This window comes from Bos indicus, chromosome 12 (genome assembly GCF_029378745.1).
Source record: "Bos indicus isolate NIAB-ARS_2022 breed Sahiwal x Tharparkar chromosome 12, NIAB-ARS_B.indTharparkar_mat_pri_1.0, whole genome shotgun sequence".
Lineage (NCBI taxonomy): Eukaryota > Metazoa > Chordata > Mammalia > Artiodactyla > Bovidae > Bos > Bos indicus.
Window position 1 is genome coordinate 87,457,544 of NC_091771.1, and position 24,968 is coordinate 87,482,511.

At 52.7% G+C, this 24,968-nt stretch overlaps 2 long non-coding RNA genes across 2 annotated transcripts; both read left to right on the forward strand.

Moving 5' to 3' along the window:
* Positions 1 to 6,515, forward strand: LOC139186251 (uncharacterized). Its single transcript, XR_011569817.1, has 2 exons — positions 1 to 588; positions 2,603 to 6,515. It is a non-coding gene; the product is annotated as an uncharacterized lncRNA (long non-coding RNA).
* A 10,751-nt stretch (positions 6,516 to 17,266) lies between these two features.
* LOC109567141 (uncharacterized) lies at positions 17,267 to 24,296 on the forward strand. The gene is made up of 4 exons (XR_002181974.2): positions 17,267 to 17,318; positions 17,599 to 18,022; positions 18,929 to 19,108; positions 20,973 to 24,296. It is a non-coding gene; the product is annotated as an uncharacterized lncRNA (long non-coding RNA).
* Positions 24,297 to 24,968: the final 672 nt, after the last annotated feature.

Consider the following 24,968-nt stretch of genomic DNA (forward strand, 5'->3'; position numbering starts at 1 on the left):
CTTCTTTTCCCACGGCGCCTCCCCTCCCCAGCTTCACAAGGCCCCGTTGCTAATAGGCTCTGAGCTCGTGAACCTTTCTGTTGGCTAGTTGGCATTTCCTGAGTAAACATTGCACTCACTAAACAAGTCACTGCATATTGAAGTGTTTAGCAGATGCAGAGTCTGAGCCAGACGGAGCACGCCCAGCACAGAGGGTCCAGGCTCCAGACACGCTGTTTCTCAAGGCCACACGATGGATCTTGACAGCATCACCCTGGGCCTGGACCACACTGGGGTAAGAGCCGGCGCGCTGCCTCCGCCTCCCCAACGGACATCCAGAGAATCACCTAGGAGGTCGACAGAGAGTACAGAAAGAAGCCACGGGACTTCCGCCATAGCCTGGTGACAGAGTACCTCCAGCGCAGACATGGACGTGGAGGCTCCCGGGAGCCCGTTGCCACTGCGCTTCTATCAGTTACTGTGGCGTCCTCCACCCCCCCTGCCCCAGGGACACCCCCAGGGGCTCTGCTGACCGACAGGCAGGTCTGGGTGACCAGATGTCTCATCCTCACCAAGCTCCATGCCTATTAAGTCCTGGGGCATAACAAGGTACATTTTTTAAAGTGAGTTTTTATTAGCATTGTTCTAGAAAATAGCTGAAACCATTAAAGCATTTTAGGGGGGGGTCTTCTTCTTTTCTTTGAAACCCTTGTCTTCCCCATCAATTCACTCCTAAAGCCACTTGGTTGGCTTGAGCCAGATAAATGTCCATTTTGGGTGGAATGAGCCATGGAAGATTGGGGTGCAGAGCGGCATTAGGTGAACCTTGCCCGGGGCAGAGCTGGGCACTGTGGTACAGTAAGATGGAGGCTGGGATGGGAGGGGAGGGTGTGGGAACAGGGCAGCCTTTGGGACAGCTGCAGCCTGAGATCAGGGACACACTTGAGTACTGGGACCCCGAGCAGAATGGAGAGTGTATCCAAGTGGCGGTCGGAGTTGGGGTGGGGGTGCAGGATGAGGAGGACATCTGGAGGGGCCAGGCACCAGAGCAAAGGGCCAGAGACTTCATGGGGAGGAGAGAGTTACATGGGAGGAACAGCAACAGCAGAGCTTACAAGGTGAGGGTGACCGTGTGGGCAGAAAGCCCAGGTGGGGTGCAGTCTGGCAGGAGGCCAAACGGAAGCTGGAAGGTTGCAGGTCAGGGAAGGGTAGCAGCGGCGGTCGACAGCGGCTGGCGAGGCTGAGCACCGGGGGCAGGGGTTACAGACACAGGAGGAGAGGCAGGGCCCATCCTGGGCTGCTGAACAGGGGGTTCCAGGGTGAACTCGGGGTTCTCAGTATGAGTAGATATGTCTGGAGCTGCTTGTGGGTGCGCATGCCGGCTGGCTCTGTCCAGACACCAGCACCCGCTCCAGACCTCGCTGCCGAGTTCCGTTCTCCCCTTAGGGGAACCAGCGCTCCTCAGAGTCCAGGGCAGGGACGGGCGCGTTGTCTTCAAGCCGATGGGGAGGACATGTTTAGAGGGTGATGAAGCATCAGATCCAGGCACCTTGGAGCATCACAGTGAGTGATAGTGATGACAGATTATAATCCATCAAGTGAAGTGGAAACTGCGAGTTCACACCAGTAGGGGCAAAAGACAAGTGAATAAACCAACTGCTGGAGGAGGAGCAGGTTGCACACACGTTTTTAAGATGGTTCCCACCCGAATGGTGTCGTCTCCGAAGGGAGGAGGCGTGAGGACACCAGCAGAGGCCATCTCAGTGGCCAGGGATGGACATCGTCCCTGCAGGGCCCTTCCTGCCAGACGCCTGGCTGCCTCTGGTCAAGAGGAGGCCTCGGACAGACCTGGAGTCTCCACAGGGCCAAGGTCGTGAGGGTCAAAGAAGATCTAGGAGCTTCTCCAGGGCAGGGAGGAGCAAAGCAATGTGATGGCCAAATGCAACATGAGGTTCTGAAGTGGGTCCTTTCATTCTCCACCGCTTTTTAGGGCGAACGTGCCTGCCATCTGGGGGTGTGATCTGTTAAGTCTGTTTTGCTGGCTCCGTTGAGGTCATGTGGAGACCATTCGTGTGTTCAGAAGATACAGATTAAAATGCTCAGGGGTCGTGGGATGTAACGGAGGCAAATCGTTCTCAAAAGGTTCAGGCAATAAATTATTTGGGTGGTACTTTGAGCTTTTTTGTGAGTAGTTTATGATTGTTTAAAACTCAGACTTTCTAAAGGGGATTCCTTTATGCATAAAGAGAGGGTAAGAACTTTGGATGAAAGTAAGACCCTGGACCCCTGGGACCCTGTGGACCCACGTGGGGTCATGCTGTCCCAACTCCAGCCGGGTGTTCCCAGGTCGTTTGAATGTGACCTGTGATGACACAAATGTGCCCCAGGCTGCCACTGCAGCGGATGGTGACCAAACCCCCTGCAGTGTGCCAGCGTCCTAAATAAAGGACAGTGAGGCCACAAATGACACCCCTGGGCTGCCAACCCAGGAGGAAAGGAGAGGGTCAGGAAAGGTCTGCTTGGGGAGGCCAGTCAGGTGAACGTCCGGTGAGAAGCGCCCGGGCAATCTCAGGACCGGGTAATGGCAGTGCTAAAAATAACCAGAGCGGCTGTTTATGCTCAGCGCTAAGTCCTCGGCTCCAGCATCTCATGTGACCAGCGCCGCCGTCCTGCAAAGGGAGTATAATTAGTGTCCCCACGGGAGGAGGAAACCTGAGGCCCGGAAGGCGAAAGGACACGACACCTGTGACCTGCCAGGCGGACAGACCGTGGCCAGCGTCTCACAACATGTGGACGGACCGTGGCCAGCATCTCACAACGCGCGCAGAGGCGGCACCTTCTGCAGCACACCTGAAACTGACCAAGGGGCTGTGCTGACTGCATTTAAGAAAAGCCAAATACAAGCAAGCAGCGTAGCTAGGGTCACTCTGGTTCACTCTGCTATTCAGTGCATCCCAGTGACCCCAGGAAGGTAATGCATATTCCCCAACTCTCACAGGTAAGGACCCAGAGGCAGCAATACCAGGGACAGGCCCAGGGTCACCATCTGTGACTGGATTCCTGGACACCCCCTTTCTCATCCCCGGGCCGCTCTCTGAGCCCGCCCTCCTGGACTCCTGGACATCCCTCTTTCTCATCCCCGGGCCGCTCTCTGAGCCCGCCCTCCTGGACTCCTGGACACCCCTCTTTTATCCCTGGGTTGCTCTCTGAGCCCGCCCTCCTGGACTCCTGGACACCCCCTTTCTCATCCCTGGGCTGCTCTCTGAGCCCGCCCTCCTGGACACCTGGACACCCCTCTTTTTATCCCTGGGCTGCTCTCTGAGCCCACCCTCCTGGACACCCTTCTTTTCATCTCCAGGCTGCTCTCTGAGCACGCCCTCCTGGACACCCCACTTTCTCATCCCCAGGCTGCTCTCTGAACCCACCCTCCTAGACACCCCACTTTCTCATCCCCTGGCTGCTCCCTGAGCCCGCCCTCCTGGACACACTTCTTTTTATCCCCAGGCTGCTCTCTGAGCCCACCCTCCTGGACTCCTGGACACCCCACTTTCTCATCACCATACTGCTCTCTGAACCCGCCCCCCTGGACTCCTGGACACCCTTCTTTTCATCCCTGGGCTGCTCTCTGAGCCCGCCCCCCTGGACTCTTAGACACCCCACTTTTCATCCCCAGGCTGCTCTCTGAGCCACCCCTCTGGACTCCTGCGCCCAGTGTTAAGGGCTCCATGCGTGGCTGTGGGCTTCATCGCGGCTGGACTTTGTGAAACGCCAGGTGAGCAGCCCCCGGGGCGAGCAGCGCTCCTGGGCTGACACTCTGCAGCCGTGGCCGCGGCACCACGCTCTCAGCTCCTCCCCCACGTCCCCACTGGGCTCTGAGCGACTCGGAATCATCACCTCCCCACCTGCAAGCTCACATCTCCTCCTGAGACGGGGACTGCGACAGGAGGGAAGGGGGCAGGGCACAACTTCTGAAACAAAGCGTGGCCCGAGGACACAACCTAAACCATTCCAACCCAGTGAGTCCGGGAGGAAGACACAGGACCGCGGCTGGACTTGGACCCTCAGAGTGAGCGGAGCCGTTCAGTCCTGTCTGACTCTGTGACCCCATGGACTATAATGTTCGCGGAATTCTCCAGGCCAGAATACGGGGGATCTTCTCCAGGGGATCTTCCCAACGCAGGAATCGAACCCGGGTGTCCTGCATTGCAGGCGGATTCTTTACCAGCTGAGCCACAAGGAAGCCCAAGAATACTGGAGTGGGCAGCCTATCCCTTCTCCAGTGGGTCTTTCCAACCCAGCAATTGAATCAGGGTCTCCTGCATTGCAGGCAGATTCTTCACCAACTGATCTCTCAGAGAATCCTCAATCAGCAAGCTAAATGATACACCCGGAAGGGCCATGACAGTTCCAAGGCACCTCAGGAGACCAAAAAGGCGGTGGTGGCCCAATTCCTGGAAATCTCCACTCCTTCCCCAAAATAGCTGGAATATTCCTCCCACTCATTAGCCTATGAAATTATCATAAAAGCTATCTGCGCCAAGTTTGGAGGCCGCCCACCCGCCCGCCCTCTGCGACGGCCCACATTCTGTCTGTGGAGGGTATTTCTCTCTGAATAAATCCACTTCTTACCTATCACTTTGTCTCTCACTGAATTCTTTCTGCAACGAGACATCAAGAACCTGAGCTTCATTAGGTCCTGAAACCAGGTCTGTGATCTCAGTTGGAAGACCAGGTTTTGGCTGCGTTCCAGTCCTGGCATACGGGTTCAAGGCCCAGTCAGAGGTAAACGGTTTGAGAACCTGGTGCCCAGCACACCCAGGACAAGGGGCCCAGGGTGGGGGCTCCACGTGGGACACTCTTGCCCTGGTTCCCCTGTGACAATGCTCAGGCTGAATACAGAGCCCTGGGATCCCCCACGGCCATCGCAAGCTCTGGGCCTCACCGGCCAGTCCCCTGGGACAGAGAGACTCCAGAGCTTCCCACCTGATTGCCTCCATGGGGCCCCACCCCACTGGATTTAAAGCGCCGACCCAGCCGTGATTTGTGGTGTTTTCCATCCCTGATAGAAGGCTCCACTTCCCTCTGCGCTAGCGGCTTCCCCGCAACTTAGAACAAGACTCTAAGTTAGCAGGAAGTGGACTCTGGGCCTTCCCTGGTGGCTCGGATGGTAAAGAATCTGCTTGCAACGCAGGAGATGTGGTTTGCTCCCTGTCTACACAGCACTGAGTGAGCCGCCGAGCAAAGTGGGCGTAAAGTCATTTAATTCGTGGGATAGAAGTGGGGAGCAGAAAACCCGAGGACCAGGGCCCCTGTGGAGGGCCAAGAGCTCCAGAGTTTTCCCGGCTCAGCCACCTGAGGCTCTGAGAAGGGTGCCCACGGGCTCTCTGACTTGGGGCCACATTGCCTTGGGTCTGCCCACCTGAGGCTCTGAGAAGGGTGCCCACGGGCTCTCTGACTTGGGGCCACATTGCCTTGGGTCTGCCCTTGTCGTCTCAACCTGGCCATGAACGACTCTGGAATAAACGTCACCAGGGCTCAAGTCAGCCTCTGTCTCTTCCTCCCTTCCCCTTACAATGCAAGACTTTGACTTTCAAAGGAGAACGCAGCTCTGTCACCAGCTCAGCACCAGATTCACTCCCTGGGGATTCTTCTTTCACACCAGAGCATCTGAGGTCTTCGGCGCCAGGGTGCCGGGCTGCGTGCACCTCACTCCCTAAATTCACGCGACCGTGTCTCCCAAGGCTCATCTCTCCCTCCCTCCGGTGGAAGCTGAGGCCCTCGCGGGAGGCCTGGCACGGAGGATGGCTTTCAATTTTCCGTTCACAAGGGCACACGGCAGCCAAGAGGCGAGGGCACCCGGATGCGGCAGGGTCGGCAGTGGGGGCCCAGCGCCCGCCTCAGCCTCCGAGCTCCTGCAGCCTAGGCCTGGCTTCCCGGGGGCCGCGGATGAGCGTTTCCGCCACCAGATCCATTTGGCTCTATTTAGGAACTAAGTACAGGAAGGTAGTTATTGTACAAGATTAGTTTCCTGTAGGCCATAAATTGGCAGTAGCAGAAAAATACAGGATGAATCTGTCAGCCTGCAAGGTCAGCTCAAAGGAAGGCCAGGCCAGCAAGGGTGCTGTTTTCCTTCTTTGAAACCCCTTCCCAAACTCAGCCAGGCGGAAAAAGACCCTTTAACTACGTAATTACTTCTTAATAGTTTTAAGCAAATTCAAAAGCCTGTGCCCGCGGTTGCTAAGTGCCGGGAGGTCAGAGCTGCCTGGAATATGTCAGGAATTCCTATTTGGACTGGAGTTTCTGAAACCCGATTAAAAGCTCCTACAATCCGTGGCCCTGCGAGGGGGCTAGGGGGAGTTGCTTCCGTTTTTTGTTTTGTTTTGTTTTTTTCTGGTGGGGCGGAGGAAGAAGGCTTAGTTGGTGTTGACTGGCAAGGTATTTGTTTTGAATCTAGAATTTTGTATTTGGAGATCAGAAAGCAGCTTCTAACAGTTAAAAAAAAAATCAAGTCAAAAATATAATTGTTTCCAACCAGAGATGTGATCCTGTGATAAATGTCCCTAAAGATATTCCCTGTAGACAGTCACTCGTTTTTTAAGTGAATGCTTCCTTGAAGACACAGGGCCACAGGTTGCCACCAAGGTGGGCTTCACTCCGTATGGCGGCTGTGCTACGTTCCAGAGAGATCGTTGGCCACCGGGGCCTTCCTCGAGTTGGAAACGTAATCTTCCCGTTTCCCTTTAGATATTTTTCCAAAGGGCTTAAAGCTGTCAGGTGACATTAGGCCCCGCTGGTGTGAGAGGGAGTATGTGAGCCGCTTTGCAAGAGCTTTTGTATGAAAGGTTGTAATTCAAATTTTAATTATCCCGGAAATCTGCCTTGAGGCGTGGGCGAGCCCTCCTCCTCCACCACGCTGAGGCTCTGACTCTCCCCACCTCCGCTGAGCTTGAAGCCCCCTCCCCACCCCGAGCTCTCTGCATTGCTGCAGGGTGGGCACAGGGAGGTGACAGAGAAGAAAGAAGGGGGCGGTCCTCTCCACCCCTTCCTGGCAGAAAACAGCCCTGCAGGTTTTCCCATTGCTTAGTGAGCCACAGCACTTTGGGCTTCCCTGGTGGCTCAGATGGCAAAGAATGAGCCTGCAATGCAGGAGACTCGAGTTCCATCCCTGGGTTGGGAAGATCCCCAGGGGAAGGGAATGGCAACCTGCCCCAGTATTCCTGCCTGGAGAATTCCATGGACAAAGGAGCCTGGCGAGATACAGTTCATGGGGTTGCAGAGTCAGACGTGACTGAGTGCACACGCAAGCACAAACACGTGGCACTTTATGCGGCAAGAAGTCCCCGTGATCAACCCGTCTTCATGCGCAAAGTACCCAGTTCACACTGATGGAAGGCACCTTCTCTGTTCGCTGTGGGTTGCTGCCTGCTGTCCCCCGGGGTGGGCCCTGCTCGTGTCCTGAGCCTTGGGGGCTGTCACAGTCCACGCCCCGCCCCCCCCCCCCCGCCCTTGATGCCCTGCAGATAGAGAGGGGTCTCAAGGTGCGTCCAGTTCGGAGGTTCAGACCGGGCCCTGGGTCACTCCTTCTAATGGTTCTGGGAGCACCAGGGCGCAGCTGAACTGTGTCCACTTGTCCAGGACGTCCTGCTTTTATGAAAATGCTTGAGAAAATGTCTCCTATGGTGGAGTCTTCCGCAGATGTTCTAAATCTGCTCCGTGATATCCACAGTCCAGGTGAAGGGCCACAGAGCAGCTGAGCCAACTGCAGCTCCACGGCCACCGGCTTGGCCCTTCCGGGGGGCGGGCTGGCCTTCCCCCATCCCACGGTGTGTCAGAGGTTTGGATGAGAGCAGCTTGGCTGGACACCTGACCCTACGTCCCTCCCCCGAGGAGACAAGGGTCTGGGGTGAGTGCAGGCTCCACTGTATGTGTCTGATGTTGGCTGGGGTCAAGCCAGACCCGACCTCTTGTGACTTTTCCTGAGCCAATGTCACAAAGGAAATCCAGAAATGGAGGGGGATGTTCACATTCTAAACTCTACCAGCGAGAGCCTTCCCGAAGCCACCTGGGGCCAGACCCTGGAAGGCAGGGCCCTCAGTGACTCAGCAGGCTGAGTCCCCCAAAAAGCTCATTCCCTCCCACGTTGCTCTGAGGTTGGTTTTAGGGAATCTTGTAAACCTTGAGTCAAAAAATATTTAGACCTCAGGATACGTGTTAGTTGCTCAGTCATGTCCAACTCTTTGCCACCCCATGGACTGTAGCTTGCTCGGCTCCTCTGTCCGTGGGATTCTCCAGGCAGGAACACTGTAGAGGGTTGCCATTCCCTTCTTGTGATAGTCATGGGCCCAAGTCTGCTCTCTGCTCAGTCCAGACAATTGGAGAAAGACCGTCCCACACTGGAGCTCTTGGATCTCTTTGTTCCACCAGCTTCAGAGACAAGTTCAGTTACTAATTTTATTCTTATAGAACACAAAACCAAAACAGCAGACTTCTGAGACTGGGGGATATTCCTCTCACAGTCAGAGAAATCTTTGTGGCAAGCCTCACGATTTCTTCAGCAAACGATCTCAGAATGTGTGCTCCAGGGTGGGCTGAGCTAGGTGGAGAGTGGAGAGCAGAGGGTACACAAGGCTGGGGGAGGACCCCCTGCCCCCTCGCCAGCTCCCAGGGCATGCCTGAGAGGAGCCTAGCATCGCTGGGGTGCAGGGTCGAGGAAGCGGGCGTTTGCTCCTCGGTAAATCCTGTCTGAAGAGGGTTCTTTCTTTAGACCGTGAAGCTTCCTCCAACTGGTGGGGACCCTGCAAGCCAAGCTGAGCAGACACGGCCCCACCGGGCCCTCCATTGACTCTGCCCGGCCGAGTGGCCGGTCATGTCACGGGGAGAGCCCGCGACCCTACAAGGGTTATTCAGGGCGTGATGCCACCAGGCACCGAGCCTCAGATTGTCACTTGACTCTGAACCGGTGAAGCCTGGGATGGAGGGGAGGAAACAGAGTCTTGAGAACCACCATGTACTTTTATAGACTCTGCTCCATGACTTGAAAGGCGTTTGGAAAACTAAAGACTGATTCTTTCTACCTACTTACCCCACCCCACCCTGCTCCATCCCTACCACACACACACACAGCAGGGCTGGCTCTCCTTTCAGTGCAGAAAATGTGCTGCCCACGTCCTGGAGCTAGAACGTGCTCTCCTCGCTGGTGGGTTCAGAAGACCCCCATTTCCCTACTGCAGAGAGCCCATCTCAGGGAAAGCCTGGAGACAGTGACGGTAGACCAGCAGCCGCCTGTGGCTGTGGCCACGCCCGAGTCTACACGACAGGCAGCACCCAGGCAGGACAAGAACACAGCAAAGGAGCACCACTCGAGAGATCACCAAATAAGCAACAGGAGCTTTGCAGGAGGGGTGAGGGGACAGTCCAGGCATGTCAGGAGGAACACCCTTGAAAACATTGCGTTATCATTTAAAGAATAATCTCCTTATGATAAAGCCAGAGAAACAACATGTGGTTGATTGTACAATGGAATGTTACCCAACCATCAAGAATGAAGTACTGATACACACGGATAAACCTTGAAACATTATCTAAATGAAAGAAGCCAGACGCCAAAGGCCGCACGGCGTGTGATTCCATATATTTGAAATAACCAGCAGGCCCAAGTTAACAGAGACAGAAAGCAGATGGGTGTTTGCCAGGAGCTGGGGGTGGCGAGGAACAGGAAGTGACCACAGATGGATACGGGCTTCCTTCAGGGCTAATGTAAATGTTCTCGAATGAGGCCGTGGTGATGGTTGCACAAGTCTGTGAATCTACCAAACACAGTTGACTTGCACACTTTGAAAGGTGGATATTATGATACCTGAATCATATCTCAAAAGAAATAAAATAAACCAAAGGAGGGGCAATGGCCGATGAAGCAGAAATGATGGCTCTTATCCCTCATCACGCCTTCCAGCAAGGCCTTGACACTGCCCTACTTTCCTGCAATCAGCTCAGGAGGCAAAGGTCGCTAGGATTTGGATGAGTACCTAACGTTACAATCAAACTTTCTAGGGGACCTGGTCTTACGCAGTTTCCTGGCTAAGGCGTATGTGCCTTTGAGTTTCAGTGTGAATGAACCTGCAGCACGAAGAAGCATCGAGAAAGAACCTCCAACTTGGCCAGGACCTTCACTGTTTGAGTAACTTTGGCCTGGAAACCACGCGTGTTGATCTATTTCATAACAAATCCTCAACTCAGTGAACTGTGCTTGCAGTTGACTCGCGTCAGGGGATCTGCACTCTGTTGTCTATAGGAGCGTGCGGCTGGCCCGCTGGGGCTGGATTTGCAGGCAGGCTGATTTCTCAACCTAAGTATGCTGGCGGACTCCCTGTTGTGCTGTGCACACGCTCACGGCCTGGTGGAGACAGGGCCCCCAGCTCACATCCCCAGTTTCCACATCAGTAAATGTTGAGTAAGAAACTCTTGTTTCTTAATCATTTAGACACCAAGGACAGATGTGGAGGGGAAATGTTGAGGACATGTTAGGAATGGCATGCTGCGGTCCAAGGGACTGGACAGAGATTGGGCATCACTTGCCTAGAAATGAGGACTGAAGCCTTAGCAACGGGGGTGACAGCCCTGGGAGAGAGCCAGCAGCGAGGTGAGGAGCACATGAGGACCTCGTGAGGGCAGCCACCCCTCGGGGGCCGAGGAGGAGAAGAGAGAGGAAGCAGGGGCAACAGGGGCCTGGGATTGAGGGGCTTTCCGGAAGGGGAGAGCCGCGTGAGGGGTGCAAAGACAATGGGGCTGAGGGGAGGCCGTGAGACTGGCCAAGCTAGGGCCTCTGACCCTCATGAGAGCACGTCAGTCACTCAAGGCCGCGTGGGGGAGAGCTGGGCAATTGCACCGCATCCCGGGTTCCCACACTCCGGTGCTTCCCAGGGGTGGGCCCCAGACCAGCGGGGGCACCTGGCAGAAACGCCATTATTCCTAGACACGCTGGTGATCAGGCCCCACCTGGATCCGCAGATGGTGTGTGTGGTGTGTAGTGTGTGTGTATGAGCATATGAGTGTATCTGAGCAGGTGTATGACGCATACGGTATGTGTGGTGTATGAGTGTGTGTGAGTGCATCTGAGCGGGTGCATAAAGCGTATAGTATGCGTGGGGGTGTGTGTGTTGCCTGTGTGTATATGAGTAAGTATGTGTGCATATGAGGAGGTGTATGACGCATATGGTACACGTGGTGTACGAGTGTGTGTGCGTGAGTGTGTGTGAGTGCATCTGAGTGGGTATATGATGTGTGTGGTATGTGAATTGCATGTGTGTGTGTGTAAATGTGAGCGTGTGTGAGATCTGGGTGGAGAAGGGGAATCTTTCTGTTTGACAAAAAACATCTTTGAGAAAACATACAACAAAAGCTCCCGTAATTCAGCAATGTTTGAATAAGGTGTATGGTCTATTGGTTGTGAATACCCACCAATACTTATAAAAGAGTACTTCTGAATCCTGTACAGACAGTACAAGTAGAATTACAGAAATCTGAATATGGTTGGGGGTTGCGTGGATGCCAGCCTCAGCTAGGATATTTTACTGTAGTTTTGCAAAACACCACCACTAAAGGAAACTACACAAAGGACATGTGGATCTCTCTATATTATTTCTCACGGCCGTGTGTGAGCCTACAGCATCTGAATTAAACCTTCTGTGAACAATGGCGATCTTGGATCATGGTTTACGTATTTTTTAATTTAATTGTTTCGAGGATCAACTTTTTATACTTCTAACCACAGAGCTGCCGCAGCATGCGATATGGTAAATACAAATGCTGCTTGCTCACACATCCGTCAGCCACCACGAAGACAACAGCAGTTAGAAAGGTAAGTCAAAGAGAAACATCGGTGAGATGAGAACAGCAAAGCAATGTCCAGATGGATGAGACAGCAGATGAGGACGATGAAAACAAAGGAGACTCCACCAGAGACGCGTGTTAGATAAATATGAGATTCTCAAATCCTCGCTTGAAAATTAAGATGGATTCAAAGCCCTTTACTGTAGGATTTATAAATCTATTTGTAATAAAAACTCCACTACAATATTCAATTAATTTCTCTGTTATCTCTTGAAGAGTTATAATGCAGGGATAAAGAAAAAAAAACAGCTAAATTATGCCCAAAACCCACACAAGCCATATTTATCAATTATGTTCCAGATAGAATTCTTTCCCGTTATCCTTGAACAACTGTTACGTTAGATGCCTGCTTGGCTAAGCTCTCTCATTCTCTCTCTCTCTCTCTGGACTGTCAGATTGCCTCAGTAAGGCTCACCCTGGTTATCCTGTCTAATATTATAGCCCTCTACCCTTCACATGGCTCTATTTTTGTCTTGTTCCTACAGCATTTATCACATCCTAACATTTATGGTGTCTACAGTTATTATCTGCCGTCTGTCTAGAAGAGCAGCTTTATGAAGGCAGGGATTTTCTGGGGGTAGGTTGGGATAGGCGAGAGAGACATCCATTGATATTCCTGCAACGTAGTCTGTACACAGGAAATATTTTCTTACTGAATGAATGAATTTTCAGTATTCAATGGTTTCATTTTTATTTCAAAGGTTTTGGGTAGAGACTGAAAAGAAAAATAAAGGAAGCTTTGTGTGTGGCTTGTCCTTGACGGAGGCACCACTATGAAGAGCTTGACATGAGCCTTTGAGCCAAGATGGAAGCAGAAGGGTCAGCCTTCCGTCCCTGCGGGGGCAGCACTGGCCACCCGCCGTGGGCAGAATTTGGTGATGAACACGGAAGGACCTTGAATTAGGACCAGAACATGGCCACATCCTTGGAAGTTCACAGTCCAGGAGGGGCACAACACACAACCACAAATGATGGCAGGGAAACCTCCAGAGACAGACGCACAAGCTACGTGAGTCGCATCAGAGAGCTCTGACATCTGGGGAGTTTCCCGTGGGATGGCCTTGATGCTGGAAAGGGACCTGGGCGCACAGAGACGGGACGTTCTCCAGGGGGACACCTGAGCAGAGGCACGAAGCTGTCCCTGGGGGGGTCCCTGGGAGGAGCTCTGTTTGAATCAGAGGAGGTGCAAAGAGAAGGTGGAAATGTCATCAGGGACACGGACAAGACAGCGTCCAGGGGCCAAGACTTAGAGCAGTGAAGGGCTAGGATGTCCCAGAGAAAACTGGAAAACGTGGGTTGACAGGGAAAGAGCCTGCACAGTGGGGATGCGTGCCCCCAGGTCTGGAGCCAGGATGGGGAGAGCGGGACGCAGGCCACCGTCTCCAGGGAGGATGGTCATCAAATGTGTCTCCAGCTCTGCCCGTCTGGTGCCCACTGACACCCCCGGGCCTCCACGCGGTCTGTGTCCTGGAGACTCTGACTGCTCCTCAGAGTCCCCCCAGGGGATGGGTCCCGAGGATGGGCCCCGGGACGGAGGACCACGCCTTCCCCTTGTGTCTCTACACCCGCCCTCTCCTCTGCTTGCCTGACCCCCACACATGTACTGCCTGGGAAGCTCGGAAAACCAGCTAGTGCCAAGGTGCTCTTTTTTCCTTCCAAAAAGTTAACTTTTTTCCCCCAAAGGAACTTTAAGACTGAAACCGTGTGTTTCAGACAGCGCCTGACTCGGCCACTTCCCAGAAAACACAGACCAAAGAAAAACACAGCCCGGAGGGAGAAGCAGGATGGTGTGCCCCCCACGGCTGGCATCCGGGAGCCGTGCCAGCTGAGCAGCAGGACGATGGAAGCAGGTTGAGACCCCGCCCGCAGCCCGGCCAGCCCGGTTTGGCGATCCAGAACCCAGCAGGCCCGGTGGGGCAGGAGGTCCTCCTTCCCTGCCCCTCCCTGATCTCTGCCCTCCCCAGAGCTCCTCATCACCTAGGAAAACCGGTAGTCTGTCCTTCTCCAGCTCAGTCCCCGCCTGGGAAGAGCCGACCCACTGGAAAAGACCCTGATGCTGGGAAAGACTGAAGGCCAAAGAAGGGGGCGGCAGAGGATGAGATGGCTGGATGGCATCACTAACTCAATGGAGATGAACTTGGGCAAACTCCAGGAGATAGTGAGGGACAGGGAAGTCCGTGGCGTCACAGAGTCGGACACGACTTAGCAACCGAACAACCAGCACAGACTGATAACTGATATAGAATCAAATCGTCAGCAAAGTCAACCTGTTCTGAAACCCAGGGGGACACAGCTGATATCTGTCCTCCCGCATCCCAACCTCCAGGCCAGGAGAACTGCGGTCTTCTCGCCAACCCTACCATCACTCAGGGCCCCCTGGCCCTCACCTAGTTGCTGAAAAAGGTTTGCCTCCTCTGATCTGGCCCCGTTCCAATCAGGGCTGCACAGTGCCCAACAGGGTCCTTTAAAGGCCAGTCAGAAGACCCCCTGGACGTCTCCCCACCATCCTACAGTCAGAAGACCCCCTGGAAGTCTCCCCACCATCCTAGGTTACAGTCAGAAGACCCCCTGGACATCTCCCCACCGTCCTATAGTCAGAAGACCCTCTGGATGTCTCCCCACAGTCCTAGGTCACAGCTGGGTAAAGGCCAGTCAGAACACCCCTCTGGATGTCTCCCCACAGTCCTATAGTCAGAAGACCCCCTGGACGTCTCCCCACCATCCTAGGTTACAGTCAGAAGACCGCCTGGACGTCTCCACAGGGTCCTACAGTTAGAAGACCCCCTGGACGTCTCCCCAGGGTCCCTACAGTCAGAAGACCCCCTGGACGTCTCCCCACCGTCCTACAGTCAGAAGACCCCCTGGACATCTCCCCACAGTCCTAGGTTACAGTCAGAAGACTGCCTGGATGTCTCCCCAGGGTCCTACAGTTAGAAGACCCCCTGGACGTCTCCCCAGGGCCCCTACAGTCAGAAGACCCCCTGGACGTCTCCCCACCGTCCTACAGTCAGAAGACCCCCTGGACGTCTCCCGACAGTCCTAGGTTACAGTCAGAAGACCCCCTGGGCGTCTCCCCACCATCCTAGGTTACAGTCAGAAGACCCCCTGGATGTCTCCCCACCGTCCTACAGTCAGAAGACCCTCTGGATGTCTCCCCACAGTCCTAGGTCACAGCTGGGTAAAGGCCAGTCAGAAGACCCCCTGGATGTCTCCCCACAGTCCTACAGTCAGAAGACCCCCTGGCCGTCTCCCCACAGTCCTACAGTCAGAAGACCCCCTGGACGTCTCCCCAGGGTCCCTACAGTCAGAACACCCCCTGGACGTCTCCCCAGGGTCCCTACAGAGGCCAGTCAGAAGACCCCCTGGACGTTTCCCCACAGTCCTACAGTCAGAAGACCCCCTGGACGTTTCCCCACTGTCCTACAGTCAGAAGACCCCCTGGACGTTTCCCCACAGTCCTACAGTCAGAAGACCCCCTGGACGTTTCCCCACTGTCCTACAGTCAGAAGACCCTCTGGACGTCTCCCCACAATCCTAGGTCACAGCTGGGTAAAGGACAGTCAGAACACCCCTCTGGACGTCTCCCCACAGTCCTACAGTCAGAACACCCCTCTGGACGTCTCCCCACAGTCCTACAATCAGAAGACCCCCTAGACATCTCCCCACAGTCCTAGGTTCAAGCTGGGGCTCACCTTGGCCACCTCCCCTCCCCCCAGCGGCACCTGGACCACTTGTCCTGTGAAATTCTCTCTGGCTGGAACCTCCCTGCACACACCGAGCTTGTCCCCAGCCCCTCATCCCCAAGCCTTCTTGTCTCTCTGCCTAGGATGTGCCCCCCTCTCTCCCCACCCCCCGACCCCTGACCCCTTCCTTCTCGTGCCTGAAGACTCAGCTCAAGGAACTGCTTCCCCAGCAGGCAAAGGCAGGAGAACCTTCTGGCACGGCACACACAGAAGCCCTCCCTCAGTGCCCGTGCACACGCAGCTGTGCCGTGAGGCACCGCGCTCATTCTCTCCCGGAGCTGGCCTTTCAGCACCGGTGCAGACCCAGCTCTCACCGGGCACACTCACTGGGCAGACAGCGCTGAAGGCCCAAGTCCTGGGTTGTCGATGCTAATCAGTGAACATCAGCAACACGACCCCCGAGGACGCTGGGTACAGTGCGGCTGTCACTTCCTTCTCTACCTTCCGAGAGCCAATCTAGTATTTGACACAAGCAGCATGGCCGCTGAGTCTGTCGAGTGAGTGTGAAATGGTAAGCTTCGGGGTGACGATGGCCATGCAGTGCTGAGTATGGAGAAATACACGTACAGAGTGTGGGGAAGAGCAGAAAAAGGGAAGAGGAGCGTCCCTGGGGGCTCAGACAGTAAAGACTCTGCCTGCAGTGCAGGAGACCCCGGGTTGGTCCCTGGGTCAAGAAGATCCCCTGGAGAAGGGAATGGCAACCCACTCCAGTATTCCTGCCTGGAGAATCCCATGGACAGAGGAGCCTGGTGGGCTACAGTCCATGGGATCGCAGAGAGTTGGACACAACTGAGTGACTAGCGTTTTCACTTTCCAATGCAAGGGGCACAGGTTCGATCTCTGGTCTTGGAGCTACGATCCTGCATGCTGCACAGCTTGGCCAAAAAAAAAAGAGGAAAAAAGAAAGAAAAGGGGAAGAGGAGAACTTCACCAAATAATTGGTTGGTGCAGAAAAAGACAGTGGTGCATGCTGCCCTGAAGTTACAGGATGTCTCAGTCAGCTCGGCGGCTGTAACAGAATCGCATAGCCAGGACAGGAATTTGAACCTCAGGGTCCTCTTGGCTGGAAGCACACCAGCAGGGTGCCCGTATGGTCCACCTCCGCCCAGGGTCCTCCTGCAGGGGAGACATAGCTCTGGGGTCTCCTCCTCTCCTTACAAAGACCCCAGTCCCAGCATGGGGACTCCATCCTTGTCCTCATCTAGCTCTAATCACCCCACAAAGGCCCAGCTCCTAACACCAACACGCTGGAGGTACAGGGGGTAGGGTCTCAACGTTAGAATTTGGAGAGAGGGAAACATCCAGTCCATAACAACCTTCCTGAGTTTCAAAGAGCTAGCTAGTGTGGTTGGTGGGGAGGGGTCTGCAAGGCGAGGATGTGTCCCTCTGGTCTCTGTTTTTGTTGCAAGTCTAAGTCCAGGGCACCTGCTCAGTTGCTAGGGGTAGGGCTTGGGGAGTTGCAGGGAAAACCATTCAAGTTTAAAATGACTCTTGAAGAGCATGGGAAAGGCAGCTCTACAAAGGTGGGAAGAGGACCCCTCCCCCAGCCCAACAGCACGGACACCCACTGTCTAGACATCACGCAGGTGTGTGCTTTTCCTGGGAAGAGTCCTGCATGGCCAGCGAGGGGCACGTGGGGCGGGGGCGGGTACACAGAGAAGTGGAGAGAGGAGCTTGCAGCAGAGACGAGGCCGGGCTCCTGGGCAGGTGAGTCCTGGAGGCAATCTACGCATCTCAGGGCTGGCGGCTCCAGAAAGTGGTTCAGGACTGGGGTGTGGGGGTGGACGTGGGGTGATCATCCGAGAGAATGATGCAGTCTGAAAGTTTTGCTTCGTAAACCAAAGAAGAGTCATTAAGCTATTTAAAGTCCAGTGAAAGTGTGGCATTAATTGACCCTGTTCCCAGAACACTGAAGCCCAACCAACCTGCCAGTTTTCAGTTCCGATTTGTTTATTGCACATCCGAAATCTTCCCTAATGTGTTTCAGGGCCTAAGGAACCTGCCAGCTCTGGTCTTTACTCCCATCACCAAGAGCCAGGATGGCCAGGAGAGAGAGTCTGACCGGGACACAGCTGTAACTGGCCCCGGGGCTGGGCCCTCAGGGTGCACGGGTCCCCGGCAGCGGGCACAGGACTGGGCAAATCTCAGTGAGCAGCGTGCCAGGGAGGACCACCTGTGGTCGGATGGAGAACCAGCAAAGGTTTGAAAATGGGGCACGTGAGAAACGACCTTTCCTCACATTAAACTTCACTTAATGGAAATAAATGCTGTGCGGTTGCCGTGGCCCTGAGGATAAAAAGCCTCTGGTATCACCTCCTGCAGCCTCGGTCCCCACCCCGCCTTGGTAAACAGAGTTGGAGGCGCACGATTGGCTCCTGTGTGAAAGCAGCTTGGCTCCCGGTCAAGTCCGAGTGAGTAACTTGAGCAGGAAGGGGTGGGTATGTTCTCTGTGCACCCGCAGGTCGACTGGGGAAAAGGTGATGTTTACTGCAGCTCAGGAGCTGAGCCCACAGAGGCCGAGGTGGGGCTTCAGCAAGCGGCCCCTCCGGCCAGGTCTGCGTGGACGGGCCAAAGGGGAAACGTTAGGCAATGGCCTGAAAACACAGAAGATTAAGATCTGGACTCGGAGCTGTGTCAACAGGCTAAAACGAAGGGAAGGGTCAAGAAACTGGGCTGAGCGGGGACATCGGTGCCTCCAGACTGCCCAGGGCTGGCAAAACAGGGCAGGACCCTCTCAGGACGGAGGCCAGGCAGGCGGAAAGGGGGACGGGGGTGGATGCAGGCCCGGCTCCTGCGGGACAGGGTCCCTGTGCTCCTCCCTGTGTTCATCTGTCTCTGCCCCCAAAAGCTACTCTTTGCTGATTGATGGCAACCGGCTCATGACAGACCTCTTGGAGCAAATGGAGCCCTTTGAGGCCAAATAGAAAAGACGCTGGCCCAAAGGCTCTGGGGCAAGCCTGGACTTTTGCAGTGAAAGGTTAACGCTGTGGTTGACATTTTAAACTGTAACAGAACGGCCGACATCAACTGAAGCGCTAAACGGTTATGGGGGGAAATTTGGGGAAAGAGCTCCTGTTTATCACCCAGAAAAACAAAGAAAGATGAGCAATATCAAGTAAAATGGACCCCACCTTATTTTCAGTAACACATTTCTGGGCATAAATTGTCCTGGCAAAACGCCTTCACTGGTGTTTTTGAGTATCCAGTAGAGTGGCTGGATTTAAACAGGGGTCCTTAAATTTATTTAGGGAGTGAAACGCCGGAAAGTTGCGAAGCCTAAGGAAGTACTGATATTCAACTCTTGTTTTCCAAACTAGGATTCTTCGTTCTTAGTGCTTAAAAGAATGGGAAGCACACAACCCAAATCCACAACTACAAAGACAGCTCTCTATGAAAACCCAGCTGTCAAGCGACACCCATTAGTTGTATCCAAGGGATCCCGCTCGGAGTTTGTGCTTGTTCCTCTTTTCTTCATCAGTTTAAGGGCTTTCTGGCAGGTAAGCCATAAATGTGCCAACAATTTAAGTAACTGAGGAAACTTTTTAAAATGAGATAATTCTATTCATTTTCTCAACCAGGTGTGTGCAGAGTTTGTGTATGCTCAGACATTTCTGACTCTTTGCTGCCCCATGGACTGGAGCCCGGCGGGCTCCTCTGCCCAAGGGATTTCCCAGGCAAGCATACTGGAGCGGGTGGCCACTTGCTTGTCCAGGGGATCTTCCCGACCCAGGGATTGAACCCGCATCCCCCACTTCTCCAGCATTTCCTGCATTAGGAGGCCGATTCTTTACCACTCGAGCCACCTGGGAAGCCGTAATGTGAGAGACGTAAGAGTTAGTCCATAAAGAAGGCTGAGTCCTAAAAAACGGATGCTTTTGAATCGTGGTGCTGCAGAAGACTCTTGAGAGTCCCCTGGACTGAGAAGAGATCAAACCAGGCAGTCCTAAAGAAAATCAACCCTGAATGTTCACTGGAAGGACTGATGCTGGAGCCAAAGCTCCAATACTTCAGCCACGTGATGTGAAGAGCTGACTCACTGGAAAAGAGATGCTAGACAAGGTTAAAGACAAAAGGAAAAGCGGGCGGCAGAGGATCAGATGGTTAGACAGCATCACTGATGCAATGGACAGTGAGTCTGAGCAAATTCCAGGAGGTGGTGAAGGACAGGGTAGCCTGGGGTGCTGCAGTCCACTGGGTCTCAAAGAGTCAGACACGACTTAGCAACTGAACAAATAACAATGAAGAACAGTTTAGTGGTTTCCAGGGTTGAGGGGTGGGGAGTGTGTGAGGGATCGCCCGAGGGAGGTTTGGGGAGTTGACCGGACCATTTTGTGTCCTGACCATGGTGATGGTCATGGAAATCCACGCATATCAAAACCGATAGAACTGCAAACCTCAAGAAAAATATCACCATCGCTGTGAGCTTGAAAGGTCTACCTGGTAGAGAACAAAAGCTTGAGATGCAGGTGAGCACGGGGTTGTGGAGAGCTGCAAAGAGATTTTAAATGAACTTTGAATGCAATGGGGAAACGAAAGATTTTTAATCAGGAGAGAAGCATGATGAGATTTGGGTTTTATCAGGGTCATTCTGGTGACAGGATGGAAGATGGATTGGAGAGGGTTACATTGAAAGCAAAAAATCAATTAGTATTCTATTGTGAGAGATCAATTAAGGGCAGGAAATAATGATTTCAGCTCTGGACATTCTGAGTTAAAGACATTTATGGACATTGAAGCAAGATGTCTATAGGGGACTGAATAATACGTGCCTGACGCTCTGGAAAGAGGCCTGGGCTAAGAGTATTAATTTAATAGGTGAATTCGTACTTATGGGTAAAGTTGCTTTTAATGAATTGTGTACAGGTTTGGGAGGAAAAAAGCAGTTTGGGAATGCAACAAAAGGGATCACACTATCTAAAAAGAACAGAGAGAGGAAGAAAGCTGAGACTATATGACCAAGGAAGGCAGGAAAGGAACCAGGAGAAAATGGCATCTCAGGAGGAAAGAAGAGAGGACCCAAGAGGACTGCCCCTCGTGCTGAGAGCCTCAGTTATTCTCAAATGACGGATGGGTGAGCAGCCCAGCCACTCACAGAGCCAGGGGGCCATCTGCGTGTTCCCCAGTCCACAGCCTCATCCACAGCCTCATCTCACAGCTAAAGACTCCGAGCCCTACGAATGCTAGTCGGCTTGTTTGGGCTACCATGGCTAATTCATGGGAAGTCCATCACTGGCAACCAAAATGCATAGAGGTTGGAATGAAATAATTGGATTTTTCAATAAGTCTTCCATTAAAAATATATATGTGTGTATATTTTAGTCAATATAGCTCATCATCAATTTTCTTTATGTCCACTTACAGGTGAAAAACCCCACTCTGTTCCAAGCCAGGTGTAAGTCAGAACCAGCATGACTGACTGAATTCCATTTTTCTGCTTCTTTTTGAATGAATAATCACCAGCCTGCCTGGAAACTTCATTCGCCTTTCTCTCGCCAAGCAGTAGACCGTAAACTTCACTTTTGAACTGGCCATAAACTCGCCAAATTTCGCTCCTACAGATTCCTCAGGTGACTATGACAGAAAGTGTATTTTGCCCCAGCCTTGACTTTTCCATTTTCTTTCCCCAAATATGTGCTACTTGCTATCCCCCCGGGGTATGGAGACTCTCTGAAACAGACGGAATTTCCTACAAGCTGGGGTAACTTATCCAGGCCTTCCAGTCGCTCAGCAACTACCACACAGCTTTAAAAAACAAATCTCACGTGTGTTTCAAACCTGACAACTAATCTATTATACAACTGAAATTATTCTTTGCAGAAATGTTAAGTGTCACACCACAGAGCCTAAGATTTTCAGTTCACTCCATTATTCCCAGATAAATCTCAGTAAATGAATCTATAGATATATAGATATACTCCCTGATGCTGGGAAACACTGAGGGCGAGAGGAGAAGAGGGTGGCAAAGGATGAGATGGTTAGACAGCATCACCGACTCATTGGTCACTAACCTGAGCAAACTCCAGGAGATCGTGGAGGACAGGGAAGCCCGGCACGCTATAGTCCATGGGGTCACAAATAGTGCGAAATGACTTGGCGACTGGACAACAACAACAAATATATATATAAATATACACACACACATACAGCCAACACGTCAAATTTCCTCCCTGATACACAAACTTCTTAAAAATCAGATTTTGCTCAGCAAGTTTGGAAGAAAGAGAACACTACCTTCAAACACGTAACAACAGAATAGCGAGTCTAGAACTGAAGCTGGAGACACTTCAGTGAGTATGAAGCCACTCAAGCTTTTCTTGGAAAAAGCAGTAAAGAACATTCCTTCCCGCAACATCACCTCTTTGAGCAGTGACACTGATATAACAAAAGCCAGTGAATGATAAAACCAAGGTGGGCAGGAAAATGTGGGATGGGGTACTCGATCTGACCCCAGCGTTGGAGACGCATCTCCATTCCAACGGGTACATCCAGCCCCCACTAACCGTGGGGTTCTCTTAGTATAGTAGAGAGATACTGCTTTCTCTTTTAAGTTTACACGCATTTGGGAGGTTTTGTTTTTAATCAGAGCACAGCTGATTTCTGGTGTCTCGGGAACAGCAAAGTGATTCAGTTACACATATACATACACGTTATGTCCAGGTTTCTTCTGCTGTTGAACGCAGCGCCTTGTGCTGTACAGTCGGTCGTTGTTGCTTATCTATTTTAGAATACAGTAATGTGACTCTGGTTTCAGTTTTTTAAACAGTTGCTAAGTTGTTAGGACATAAATAGCTAATACATTGTGCGGACCCAATTCCTCATACAGAGTGGGAAGGATGTGCTTTTGACTTAGGGGTTGCTGTGAAAAATCGCTGAGACGTGAGGCCAAGGACAGAGGAGGCACAGAAGTCTCTGAGCTCTGTTATCAACGCCCTGGTTTGGCACTTGGCCCGGGCAGGGGGCCGGGAGGGCCCCCAGGATGCCTTCTTGTTTTCCCTACTCTCGGCGCCTCACCCGCTTCTACGGGGCCTGGACTTATCCATTCACGGAAGAGGCCTGCTCAGGAAACAGATGTGCAGGCTGCAGAGGAAACCCACAATCACCGCCCACGGGAACCAGCCCAGGCCTCCATTCATAAAAACGCAGCAAATCCAGGGCCCCGAGACAGGAGGGGAAAGACCAGCGCAGAAGATAAGGATAATGACGAACAAATAAAGCAGCTCACCAGAGAGGAAACAGAAATAACAATAATAATAATAATAATAAACCCAATTTGATCGTGAAAGATTAGAGAGGAAATTGCACCCATAAAATTAGAATTGGCCGCAATTAGAAGAAGGAGGGGGAAGGGGAAGGAGAAGAAGGAAACAGCGTCCACAGAAAAGAAAGAGACGCTTGGAAATAAAACCAGGGTCACAGGATCGACAAAATAAAAATGGATGGAAACACGGAGCTGGTTATTTGGACAGTCCTCCTCCACCGTGTGGGCCAGACAGTCCACAGACGGAGTCAAAGCAATTCCTCGGATCCGGGAGCAAAGCTAAACAGACAGATGAGCAACTGGAAACGTCACAGTCTTGCAAGATTTGTCCAGCAGGCTCAGACTGTCTAGTAGAGATTCAGAGACAGAGATGTTAGAAAGAAAGAAAGAGTAAGAGAAATGATTGAAGCATCGTTTTCAGGGCTGAAGTTGCTCAGCTCACGGCCCACCAAGGACCCAACAGGAAGAAGAAATACATCCACATCCTGATGACATGTGAGAACATCAAACATGAGAGGAAAATTCTGAAAGTTCACAGGACAGAGAACAGAAGAGGGGAAAGTGTCGGGGACGAACCACCGGCAGTTGCAGGAAGCTGAGAACACTCACAAGGAGTTTAAAGGAACGCAGGAGGCCTTGGCCTTGGCGGACGCTCCTTCGAGTGGTCAGCGTGAGTGACGTGGGTTACATTGCCGTTGGGACAAGTTCAGTCACACACACCTGGTTTTGGAGAGGATAGAAGTTGCATAATTATAATATTATGTGCTGCCAGGGAGGGACAAGTACCACAGGAAAGGAACAAGCTGTAGAAGTGGGCACTCGCACCCTATTGAAACTAAACACACACACATGCGCGTATGAACACACGCGTGTACGAAGACAGAGATGGTGGTGATGAGAAGGAGGAGGAAGATGGATAGACAGATAGACAAATAGATGTAAACATTCTAAAGGACATACTAGGTGAAATAAATCAGAGGAAGACAAACATCACACGATATCGCTTATATGTGAAATCCAAAAAAAAAAATGATAAAAATGAACTTATTTAAAAAACAGACTCCCAGACTTAGAAAACAAACGTACGGTTGCCAAGACAGACAGATGAGGGGAGGGATAAATTGGCCGTTTGGGACTGACATATACACACGACTACATATGTAAAAGCGGGAACCCACAAAGACCTACCGTGTGGCACAGGGAACTCTGCTCAGCACTCTGTAGTAGCCTAAACGGGAGACGATTTGAAGGAGAATAGATACATATGTATTTGCATAGCGGAATCAATTTGCTGTGCCCCTGAAACGAGAGCAACAATGCAAATCAACTCTGCTCCAACGTAAAATAAAAACATGAATAAATGAAAATTTAAAAATAAATAAATAAAAGGACACAGGGCAGACAGGTGGGAAGAGGGAGAATGTTAATCACGCATCTGTGTTCTACTCTTTGCGACCCCTGGACTGTAGGCCGCCAGGTTCCTCTGTCCATGGATTCTCCAGACCAGAACACTGGAGTGGGTTGCCAAGCCCTCCTCCAGGGGATCTTCCCACTGCAGGGATGGAACCTGCGTCTCTTGTGTCTCCTGCATTGGCAGGCGGGCTCTTTACCACTGGTGCCACCTGGGAAGGCTCACTACCTACACCACTGTTCTCCTTGCCCTCCAGAACTTCCCCCTCAGCAGTGGGGCCAGCTGTCCTTGGGTGTGAAAAGCAGTGGGAAAAAAATGTCTCCAAACACGGTGGAACATTCTAGATCATCTTGGGAGAAGAGAGCAGGAGGGAGAATCCCCCTGTCACCCTCTCCTGGCCTTCTGTCCCGGGGATGCCCCTCAAATAGGGTGGCCTGTGGGGTGGACAGACGCCATGCAGGGAACCACAGCTGGAAGCCTCAGGATGGCCTGGTTCTGCATCCATGGAGAAACCACGGGTCAGGGAGGAAACTGGACTGATTCTCAGCTGCCCTGGGTTAGAGGCACAGGCCAAGGTGAGCGACATATTCCCCCCTCGTGCGGGTGCCTTTCTGACGCTCAGATGAGTTAGCACACAAAAGCCTCTCGCAGACACGACCTCACACCTGTAGCGGGCAGGGCCCGGATG